This window comes from Eubalaena glacialis, chromosome 3 (assembly GCF_028564815.1).
Source record: "Eubalaena glacialis isolate mEubGla1 chromosome 3, mEubGla1.1.hap2.+ XY, whole genome shotgun sequence".
NCBI classification, from domain to species: Eukaryota; Metazoa; Chordata; class Mammalia; order Artiodactyla; family Balaenidae; genus Eubalaena; species Eubalaena glacialis.
Genome location: NC_083718.1, coordinates 158,901,489 through 158,913,460, shown reverse-complemented (window position 1 = coordinate 158,913,460; position 11,972 = coordinate 158,901,489).

Sequence of the window (11,972 nt, the reverse complement as noted above, 5' to 3'; positions counted from 1 at the left end):
AACTTCAAAAACATATAAAAACTTTGCTCCTCTGAATCTCCATCCCCACCCCCTTTCAGGAAGGGATAATGGGAACAATATTCCCTGCATTCTGGCATGTTTAAAATTGCTTTCCTGCTGCCTTGATATTACAGGTAAACTGTTCCACAATTTCTTTACCTGCGTAGTTGCTATATTACTGTTTTCTTGTATTGAATGTTTATGTCATGAACATAATGCCAAACTGATGTTTTTCCTTTGTGAAATAACTTGGTCTTTCTGCTTGCAGTCCCTAAGAATTTTTTTTATTTTTAAAGTCTAATAATTCTATGAGGATATGTCTCAGAGTTGATTGTACTGAGTCAATTTCTCTAGGTAAATGTGGTACCTTTTAAATATATACAGATGGATCCTATTTAACTTCAAAATATTTTCTTGAATTAGAATTTTAAAAATTAGTTGCTTTCCCCTGTTTGGATTTTCTTTCTCAGAGACTCCAATTATACATTGGTTGACTCTTCCTTGTCTGTTTTCTGTATCTATCACTTTCTTCCTGATTTTTAAAAAATCTCTTTCTTATTTTTGAAACACTTTCTTGGTTCTTTTCATTTCTGTTCTCTATATCCTTTATTGTATTTTCAGTTTATTTATTTTCTCTTGGACACCCTGTAATTTAGTTTTCCTTTCTGAGATAATTTTGTCTTTTTCAATCTCTTTCCTGAGTTAATAAGTAAGCTACAGTTTACATGATCCTCTGGTTTGGTGCATTTCTGTATTTTTGCATCTTTGTTTCTTGTGATCCCCTCCTCCCCATATTTACAATTGTTTAAGTATTTGAAATTCTGGTTGGATTCTTGTTTTGTAATTTTCCTCTGCTAAATGACAGGAAGTTTTCAGTGTGTTTTCATGTGATAAAAATAGTTGATTCTCATTCTTTTTTTGAGGTGCCTGTTTATTTATTTATTTTTTTAAATTTTATTTATTTATTTATTTATTTGGCTGCATTGGGTCTTCGTTGCTGCGTGTGGACTTTCTCTAGTTGCAGCGAGTGGGGGCTATTCTTTGTTGCGGGGCGTGGGCTTCTCATTGCGGTGGCTTCTCTTGTTGCAGAGCACAGGCTCTAGGCACACGGGCTTCAGTAGCTGTGACACATGGGCTGTAGTTGTGGTTCGTGGGCTCTAGAGTGTAGGCTCGGTAGTTGTGGTGCACAGGCTTAGTTGCTCCACGGCATGTGGGATCTTCCCAGACCAGGGCTCAAACCCATGTCCCCTGCATTGGCAGGCGGATTCTTAACCACTGTGCCACCAGGGAAGTCCCTGATTCTTATTCTCAACAATCATTTTATCTTTGCATGTATGCTTTATTTTAATTTTTCTTGTTCATGTTTAGAATGTATTGGGTTTTTCTGGATCATATATTTGAAGAAGAAATTTCTGGATGGCAAGGAGTGAAGGTGTAGGCATTTTTACCAATTTTCAGTTCAAGGGCTCCCTTTCTGTTGCCAAAATGTAGAGCTGTTTCTTTAATACATGGTACCTTTATTTCTGGTGACGTTTTCTCTGATCCTTAGATCTTATTTATTTAAGTAGAATCTTTATTATAAGCTACTTCTTTCCTTCTCTTCACATCTACTGAGGCCTCTTCTAGACACTGCTGTCTTCTAGGGTGACTCTCTTTTTCTTCCTTAGAATTGGTACCTTTCAAACACTTTACAATTTTGGTCACAGGCACTTTTGAGCCACTTCCTTTTGAATCTTCTATTGTTAGTGCTCTGACACATCAGTCTCCGACCTGCTCTCAGTTGTTCCCTTCAGGATGGGTTCCTCTCTGTCTGAGGATGAACCCTTGTTCTGCCACTGCTAGGACCCATCCACATTCTCACTCTTGCATGCAACTCCTTCTGCCCTCCCACACCTATGTGGGCTCAAGCACAAATTCTGCTAGTCCCTGGTGTTTCTCTCCCTCACTTTCTACTAAATTGGAATGTGTAGTCTCTTCTGTCTCAGAGTTACACTATGAGGATAAGTTCTGGGTATTTTTTTTATTCTCAATTCTCTGCTTGATTTTTAGGAGGAGGTGTGGGAGGTATCAGATCTAGGCAACATCCACTATCATATTATAAGATTCTACAGGTTATGGGCTTCAGAGTTTTCTTCCCTTGTGAGAACTGAAATTAAGCTGCCATGTCAGAGGGCTTTTCCAGACTTCAGACAAACCACTGTGGACCTTTGATCTATGTTAGAGGGAAAACTTTTGGCAAGAAATACATTGCTTTTCCTCATCAATAGGAAACTACTTATTCTGGAGGAGAATCACATGTACAATATATCAGTTTTTTAAAAGTTCAGGATGGGATATATGATTATATTTCTATTCTGAGTGTATCTTTTAAAATTGTGGGTGAATTGGGTCTGATTATTTGAAGCTTGTTCCAAATGTTTGAATCTCTCTTTTCTTCATTTTCTTTAGAAGAAATGTGGAAATCTATAAAAATATCAAATGATTTATATTAGTCAGCTATTATTTTAGTAATAGCTCATTATAAACAACCCCCCAAATCTCAGTGGCTCACAACAACATACAGGCTTACCTTTGTTTCATTATGCTTCATTTTATTGTACTTCACAGATATTGTGCTTTTTACAAATTGAAGGTTTGTGGCAACCCTGTGTTGAGCAAACCTATCAGTGCCATTTTCCCAACAGTATTTGCTCACTTTGTGTCTCTGTGTCACATTTTGGTAATCCTTGCAATATTTCAAACATTGTCATTATTATTATATTAGATATGATGATCTGTGATCAGTGATTTTTGATGTTACTGTTACAAAAAATTACTTCTCATGGATGGCTCAGATGATGGTTAGCATTTTTTAGCCATAAAATATTTTTTAATTAAACAAAATACATTGCTTTTTTAGACATAATGCTATTGCACACTTAATAGACTCCAGTATAGTGTAAATATAACTTTTATATGCACTTGGAAACCAAAAACATTTGTGTGACTTGCTTTATTGCAATACTCGCTCTATTGTGGGGGTCTGGAATCGAGCCCAAAATATCTCTGAGGTATGCCTGTACATTTCTTTTTCTTGTTTATAAATCTGTAGGTCAGCTGGGGCATCTGCTTCGCTTTGGATTGGCTGGGCTTGTCTGTAGGCCATGACCTTGGCTCAGGTCTGCTCCTCATGTTTTTTTTCTAGGGCCCACCTTGAAGAGGCAGTGGCTACCTGGACATTCTCTTCTTATGTTGGATCATAGGAGTGTAAGGGTGGAGAGTGGGAAAACATGCACTGTTTCTCTGGGAGATTGGGATTGACATATATACACTAATACGTATAAAATAGATAACTAATGAGAACCTGCTGTATAGCACAGGGAACTCCACTTTACTGTACAGTAGAAACTAATACATTATAAAACAACTATACCCCAATTAAAAATAAAATGCACTGTTTCTCAAATTCTCAGCTAAAAACTTCAGTTACTTTTGCTCATATGTCACTGGCCAAAGCAAACCACGTGGCCAAGCCCAACATCAGTGCAGAAGACAGTTATGGCTCTGCCTCCTTTAGTGGGAGGTACTGCAAAATACATGACAGACCTCATGCACGTATAACTTTTGTACAGAAAGAGAGTGAAGAACTGGAAGCATTGATCCAATCTATTACAGAAGCCAAATAAGGAAGTGGACAAAAACTTACGTGACAGAAAAAAGGCATTTTATCCGTGGATATTAGATACTGTGCTAAGCTTAAGCTGATCTCTCAACCCAGTTGGACAATGGAAGCAGCATATGTAATAAAATAGGAAGAAATATTCTCCAATAATAAAATCCTCACATGGGGGCTTCCTGGCTTAAAAACTCTATACCTTGACTGGGATACTCACCAGAGCTTGGCTCTGGGGACAGGGGGCCTGTTGTCTTAGAAGAAGGTCTTCTTAAACTCTCTAGATTGCCTGAGAATTTAATGAAATCTTCAACTCCTTGAGTGCATGAGATGTTTTCTTTTCGTCCTGGAAGAAAGTATGAATTGGTTGAGAGATGGAGAGTGGAGATTTTAGGAGGATTCTGGAACCCCAAAACTGAATATGACTTTTTGAAAAAAAAAGTTTTATTTTGAAATCATTTCAAACTTACAGAAAAGTTGCAGGAATAGTACAAAGGACTCATATATCCATCCAGATTCCCCAGTTGTTGATATTTTGCCACATCTGCCTTATAATCCTTATTGTTATTCTCTCTCTCTCTGTATGTATAGATATAGATATATTGATATTTGTTTTTTCCTGAACCATTTAAAAGTAAGTTGCACACAATGCTTCATTAATACATCCACACCACCCCTTAATACTTCAATGTTGATTTCCTCAATGCAAGGGTTCTCGCCTACATAACCACACTATAACCAACCAACAGATCAGAAAATAAACATTGGAGCAATTTGACTGTGTAATCTATATGCTCCACTCACATTTTGCCTATTATCCTGATGTCTTTTATAGGTCCAAGATCCAATCCAGAATCATGCATTTAGTTGTTACGTCTCTTTATTCTCCTTCAATATGCAACAGCTCTTTGGTCTTTTTTGCTTTTCATCATCTTGGCATTTGTTAAAGAGTGCAGACCAGTTACTTTGTAGAACGTCCCTCGATTTGGGTTTGTACGATGTTTTAAATGATTAGATTCAGATCATATACTTTGGGCAGGAATACCTGAGAAGTGATGCTTTGTTCTTCTCATATCAGGAGTCACGTGATGTTGATTTGTCCCATGATTGTTGATGTAAACTTTTAATCACTTGGTTAAGATGGTGTCTTCCAGATTTGTCCACTGTAAAAGTAATTAACAGGTATGTTGTCCTTATTAATTTAACTGACAAGTATCTTGTACTTATACATTTAATAAGTAATTAATAAATATTTTGTGAGGACACAATTTGAGATTATGTAAATACCTGTTTTCCCATCAAACTTTCCCCTATTAGTTTTATCATTCATTAATGATTTTTGCATAAATCAATTATTGTTATGATGATGGATAAATGATAATTTTCTACTTCTACCCTTCCTTCTACATTTATTAGTTGGCATTCTACTGTAAGAAAGAGCTTTCAATTCTCCCTCATTTATTTATTTATACGAGTATGGGCTCATGGATCTTTATTTTATTTGATGAGTTAAAATCCATTATTACCATTATATACTCTGATGCTCAAATTGTCCCTAATTTGACCAGTGGTAGTACCTGTATCCTTTTCTCAAGTTCCTTTTGACATATTCCCATAGTTCTTTGACCATCTCCTTATTTTCTGACCCTATAAGATATCCTAGGCTCTTATTTTTTTTCCTTATCCAGTCCTGGAATCAGCCATTTCTGTAAGAAGCCCTGTTCCCTTTTATGGAAAAATAATATTTAGATTTGGATGCTAGGTATCCTCGTTGCCATGAGATACCATTGCTACTAGACCTTCTCAATGGGCAGAGCTAGGACATATACATACACACTCACAAACACATCTATATTTGCTTTTTGTATCTATCTACTAAAAATCATGAGTTCTCACTGATACCTCCAATTCCAATACAATCCTACAGAATTATTCTAGACTATCCTCTTTCCATATTTGTTAACTCCCTCAATACTGAGGAACCTGGTTCCCAATATTCTCAGTGTATTTACTTACTTGCCTATATGTAAGAAATCTTCTGGCCATACTGGTAGCCTGTTCAGCCCTGATCCCACTGACCTCTGGCTACTCTGGCTGAACCAGCCAATTCCTTGGTCCTGGTCCTGACAACCATGCCTACTGCACTGCCTTACTCCTTGGCTTCAACCCCACAGACGATGCCAGCCGCACCAATCAGATCTTCAGCTCCTGCCTTGCTAACTGTGTTGGCCATGTTGCCAAACATGTGACCCTGCCCGCCAGATCTTGGGCTTGTTTTATACGGAGGGACAGAGCTAGCAATAGCCTTTATTACTGCTTATTGCCAATGGTTGAATGTAGATTCAAGTCAATCTCTTCTGATAGTGCTTCTGACAGTAGCAGAAAGCTGCCCATAATTTTTAGAGCAAAAGAATAGAATCATAGCTTTACAAATTGAAAAAACCAAAATGCTGGAAGGGGACAGAAGAATTACAAAGGAAAGGGGAGGAAGAGCTTTTAACAAAGATCCTGAGTGGAAAAGTTTTCATTTCTGCAGGCAAAGAGATCGCTAGAAAAAATAAGTACCTATACTGACTTCCGAACGGAAATAATTCCTTGGGCCCACCTCCTCAGCTGGCTCAGAATCAAGTTGCATCCCCGAATCTGTACTCCTCTTATGGGAGCCTAAGAATTAGAAGGTCATTTCCACGTGGCAGAACCCCTAGGTCACACGGGACTTTGTGTCTTCCACACAGTAGGTGTCACCCAAGTCAAGGGCTTGTCCCCACGTTCAGTTAGGATAAGTTGTGGCATATTCCTCTCTCTTCAAAAATGTTTAATGCTGTGGGGATTTCTAATCAAACTGTGACTTCTTCTACTTCTCTCCCTGCAAGTGTTACCTTAGGGCCATTCTGCCTTTTTAATTAAATCCTTCCTTTCCTGTCAACCTGATGTAGACCCGATGGAGAGAGTTTCTGGAGGACACCCCACTCCTCCCAGGAAAGGAGCAGGGAGTCAGGTGGACTTGTAAGACTCCCAGGCACTTCCAGCCCTCTGTATGGTGAGGCCAAGTTATAGGGTCCAATGCCCAAGGGCAATTCATGCTTTGCTGCAAGTGTAAGCTTTGAGAAGCAAAGCATGCAGAAGCTTGGGGAAGGGTGCACAGAGCAGATAAAGGGGAACTGAGAGCATCTGGGTAGGGCCCTGCAGTGATCACTTCTTGTACATAAATCTATTCTCAAAGTGAAATGGAACAGGACCCTATGGTCTATGCCTCCCATGTCCTCTGCCTGTTTTTGTCTGTGGAAAAACTTTAGCCAAAGAATAAGTTTAATCAGAGAAGTGAGAAAATGCAGAAACAGAGGAAAAGAGTCAAAGGAGACCAAATAATAATAATCTAGTCATTAAGCAAAGTCAAGGACCTTTAGCTCCTCCTCAAGGGCTATAGATAATCTTCTGAGCCGTATCCTGTGAGCTGTCTTATAGATACTGAAACCCCTACCAGGTGGAAGAAGTTAACTACATGAAGACCAGACTGTAGCCATGACATAAGCTGACACAATTCTGAGAACTGGCCTCAGGGAAATGGGAACAAACCGACCCTGGAACTGAAGACTAACTGTTCTTAATCAAGATGATGCTGATCAGACCATTGGTCTTGATGACCAATTTCAAGATGACTGTCAGAGCTGACTGTGCTGTTTTTGCATGTAGCCCCCTCCCTCAGCCTATAAGAGCTCTTGCCCACTGATTGTCAGTGGGGGGAGTCGGCCTTTGGACAGGCGTCTGCCCTCCCCACCGGTTGCCGGCATCAAAAATAAAGCAAATTTTCCTTTCCACCAACCTTGCCTCTTTATCGGCTTTTCAGCGACAAGCAGCCGGACCCCACTTTCGGTTACAGAAGTACCTGTTATGAGCTGAATTGTGTCCCCTTTAAATTAATATATTGAATTCCTAATCCCCAGTTACTTCAGAATGTGACTGTGTTTGGAGATAGGATCTTTAAAGAGGTAAGGAAGTTAAAATGAGGTGATTAGGGTGGGTCCTAATCTGGGTATTAGTTACTAATATGAGTGGTATCTTTATAAGAAGAGGAAATTTGGACACAGACATGCAGAGGGAAGACCTTGTGAAGACACAAGGAGTTGACAGCCATCTATAGGCCAAGGAGAGCAGTCTCAGAAGAAACTAACCCTGCCAACATCTTGATCTCGGACTTCTAGCCTCCAGAACTGTGAGAAAATAAACTTCTGTTTTATAACCCACTCAATCTGTAGTATTTTGTTACATCAGCCCAAGCAAACTAGTATAGTATCTTCTGCATCTGGAAGCAGGTCTCCTTTCTGTAATTATATCACTTTTAAAGCAAACTATTTTTCAAACAAGAGTTTTTCTGTACCTGGATACCTGTAGGGAGGCCACAAAGTTAGTAAAAATACCTATCTTTTAATTCAAGATCTCCGCTCCATTAATGAAGCATACTGCCTTTGTTTCCAATTGCCCCTAATCCAGCCACAACACTGTCTGCTAAATATTTCACACTCACAGCCTTGGGTTCTACCTTTTTCTCTGTTCCAATCTAGAAAGAAAACATTCCAAGGCCTATCCATTTTTCTAAATGATTTAGAAGGGTTTAAATAATATTATGTTTCCTGGGACTTCCCTGGCAGTCCAGTGGTTGGGACTGCTTGCTTCCACAGCTGGGGGCCCGGGCTTGATCCCTGGTCTGGGAACTAAAACCCCGCAAGCCACACAGCACAGACAGAAAAAGAAAAAAGAAAAAAAGTGGGGCTTCCCTGGTGGCACAGTGTTTAAGAATCCGCCTGCCAATGCAGGGGACACGGGTTCGAGACCTGGTCCGGGAAGATCCCACATGCCGCGGAGCAACTAAGCCCGTGCACCACAACTACTGAGCCTGTGCTCTAGAGCCTGTGAGCCACAACTACTGAGCCTGAGTGCCACAACTACTGAAGCCCGTGTGCCTAGAGCCCATGCTCTGCAACAAGAGAAGCCACAACTAGGGAAAGCCCATGCACAGCAACAAAGACCCAAAGCAGCCAAAAAATAAATAAACAAATTTATTTTTAAAAAAAGAAAAAAAGTATTATGTTTCCTGGTTGTTTAGTCTCATTTGACATAGTGATGATCTATTGCTATTCTGTCCTTCAGTAGATGCCTGCAAACAGAACAAGCATCTGTCCTGTGTGGCCTAAAAAAGCCACTATACTTTTGTGAAAACTGTTACAGTTATGGTACTCTGGGTCCACTACCTAGAACATAATATCTCTGCAGGGGAACAGCATCTTTCCAACAACTGAGAAAAAGCTATTTTCAAGGACTCCAGACATACTGCAGTTTCACAGATGTACTCTTTATTGGGCATGATTGGAAGTTTTCTCTTTTCCTTTCATGCATAAGAATAAGATAAACCTAGGCTAATGGGATTCCATATTCAAAATGTGTCCGGTGTCTTTTTTTTGCATTTAAATGAACATGATTCATACGTATGAGATACCAAAACAGCATAAGGCACTTAACAAGCCTTGGGCAGTAGTGCTGCTAGAGACGTGGTGAGCAGGGGAAACAAATCCAAATCAGAATAAGTGGCTATTCCAATGAGGGTCAAATCACTACTATGTTGTGATGTAATCAATCTGCCTCCAGGTGCTTGACTGCCCCCAAGTGCAGGGGGCTAAGGGTTAGTGACTCTTACCGGTAAATTGGGCCTCAGTAATGGCAATAAACATGTCAAAGTAAGGGGAAGTCCATGTCATTGAACCCATTTAATTTATGAATCCATTGAGCAAGTAGGGAGTGACTAGGGAGGGAGGCTGACTGACACCCACAGAACAGGTCATCTTGTTTACCAGGTTATGGGGAGTCTCCTACATTCTGAAGATGAATAAATACTCTCATAGTCTAGACACATTTTAAGAGGGTCTTAAATCCATCTACATACCTCTTCTCCAATCTTCCTTGTCATCAATTTTCTTATTTTGCTCCTTCCAAGTCCCTGACCATACAGTTAACAACTTGCCACTTTTTTATGTGTCCCTGTGAGGTCTTACCGCAGAACATCTTCCCTAACCAGGAAAGTGGACAACAAGCTGTGCTACTTAAGTTCTACCCACTAGAAGGATTCCCTTCTCTGCAGTCCATCAGGGACACTCCGAATGTAATACAGGACACAGTAGTATAATTCTGGCCACTGCCAGTGTCCTGTGCTGAGTATTCTGTAAAAAGGCTAAACGTTTTTTCTCTTGGCTCATTGATCATAGGAAACTCTCTGTGAGGTCATTGGCATTGGCTGAGGGATGGATGGCATGTGATGAGAGTAGACATACTAGGAATGTAAGCAGTCAGCTCATGCAACTTACGTGTATATTCAGACTTAGGCCTGGTCTTATAAGACCACTTCCACTTGATGGATGACATGCCCTCTATTTTATGGTTTGGGATCCGTTGGGGTTGTATAGTCACCAAGTATTTCATGGCTTAGTGTTTTTATACTCTCCTGGAGTCCAGGAGCAAGCCAGGTGCTAGTTCCCCAAAGAGCCATTTGCTGAAGATAACATGCTTTCTAAATGTGCTCTATTTATTAGGGTAAAGTTAGCTTCACCTGGTGATTTCAAATGAGAGTCCTTTTAGACTTAATGTACTTTTGTTTCTATCACATCAGAGTATCTCAAATCAAAGGCCACCAGCCCCCATCTTTACTTTGCTCTAACTAGTCAAATAAGAGACTACTTCATGCCTCCATTTTTTCCCCATCTGCCCCCGCTGATTAAAAAAATAAAAAAACAAGAAGAAGAAAAGGAAGGATGGAGTGTTAGAGAGCCCTTTGGGAAAATTTTCTATATTGGATCCTGGATCCCATAAAACTGCCATATAACTATTTATCCTTCTCATGGGAAGCATATGGGATTAACAGACTGTGACAATGGTCTTTTATTCTTCCATAACATTTTAACTTCTATCTGTTAAAAGGTTTTCAAGACCAAAGAAAGCAACTTAAAGAAAGTAATTTATGTTATAAAACTTTTATTTGATCTAACACTTGATCTTGCTCTTTTGAGTTCAATGGCTTCACCTGGGGAGACATATGAGTGAGAGAATTCATACCTTTTTATTATGGAAAATTTCAAACATACATAAAGTAGAAAGAATGGTATAAGAAGCCTCCGAGCACCTATCATCCAGCTTCAACAATTATCGATATTCTATTCCTGTTATTTATACTCTAGCCTACCCACCACTACTTTTTTTTTCTTTTGCTGGAGTATTTTAAAACAATCCAAGACATATCATTTCACTGTGTAAATTCTTCAGTAAAAATCTCTAACATAAACAGACTAATTTTATAACCATAACATAACCACAATTTCATTATCACACCCAACAAAATTAACTATTAATTCCTTAATATCATCTAATAATCAGTCCATGTTCAGTTTTCCCCAATTGTCTCAAAATGCCTTTTTACAGTTGCTTTATTTAAGTCAGGATCTAAACAAGAGCTACATATTGCATTTGGTTGGTAGGTCTTGTCTCTTTCTCTCTCTCTTTTTTTAAGTTAAATACAGTCTTTTCTACTGAAGCAATTTATGTTTTTTCTAGTTCCTGAAATAGATATCAGGTTTCTAAACAGAAGGAAAAAGCCTTAGCCAAAGAGCCACATATTAGATATTCAGACTGGTCTAAGAAAACTAATAAATTGAGTAAATGAACTTGAATAGATTAAGAGTGCACATTCAGAACAGAATTGTACATTTTGGTCAGAAATATATGAACCAAAGGCAAAAATCTGCTAAGATTAAGGTCATTTTAAAAATATATATATAACACAAGGTATTTTTTCCTTCATTTTGCATTCATCTTGATATCATATAAAGTGCATTGCCAAGCTAAAATATGAGCTTCCTAATTTTAAAAAAATGGCATAGAAATTTCCCTTTGTTTTATGGTCTTCCTTATACCTATTAACGGCATTTTGTTTTTGCCCTCACATTCTTAGTGTAAGAGATTACTGCAACAATCATAGGACTCTAAGGCAAAAGCTTGGGTACAAAGCATGACAACTGTGAGGGTGATGGTTGTAGTGAGGAATTATTGCTTTTTTCTTTTGTAGTTAAGTTTGTTTTTTAACTGTGTGTATATTTTATTATATCAAAACTATAAAACAAGGTACATTGAGAGAGATACATCCCTATCCTTTTCCTTATAGGTAATCATTTTTATTTATTAGGTTTTGGTTTATGCACTTTAAAATTTTGAAAATAGAAATATATATGTGTATATATATATATATATATATACATACATATACATATATATACTTTTT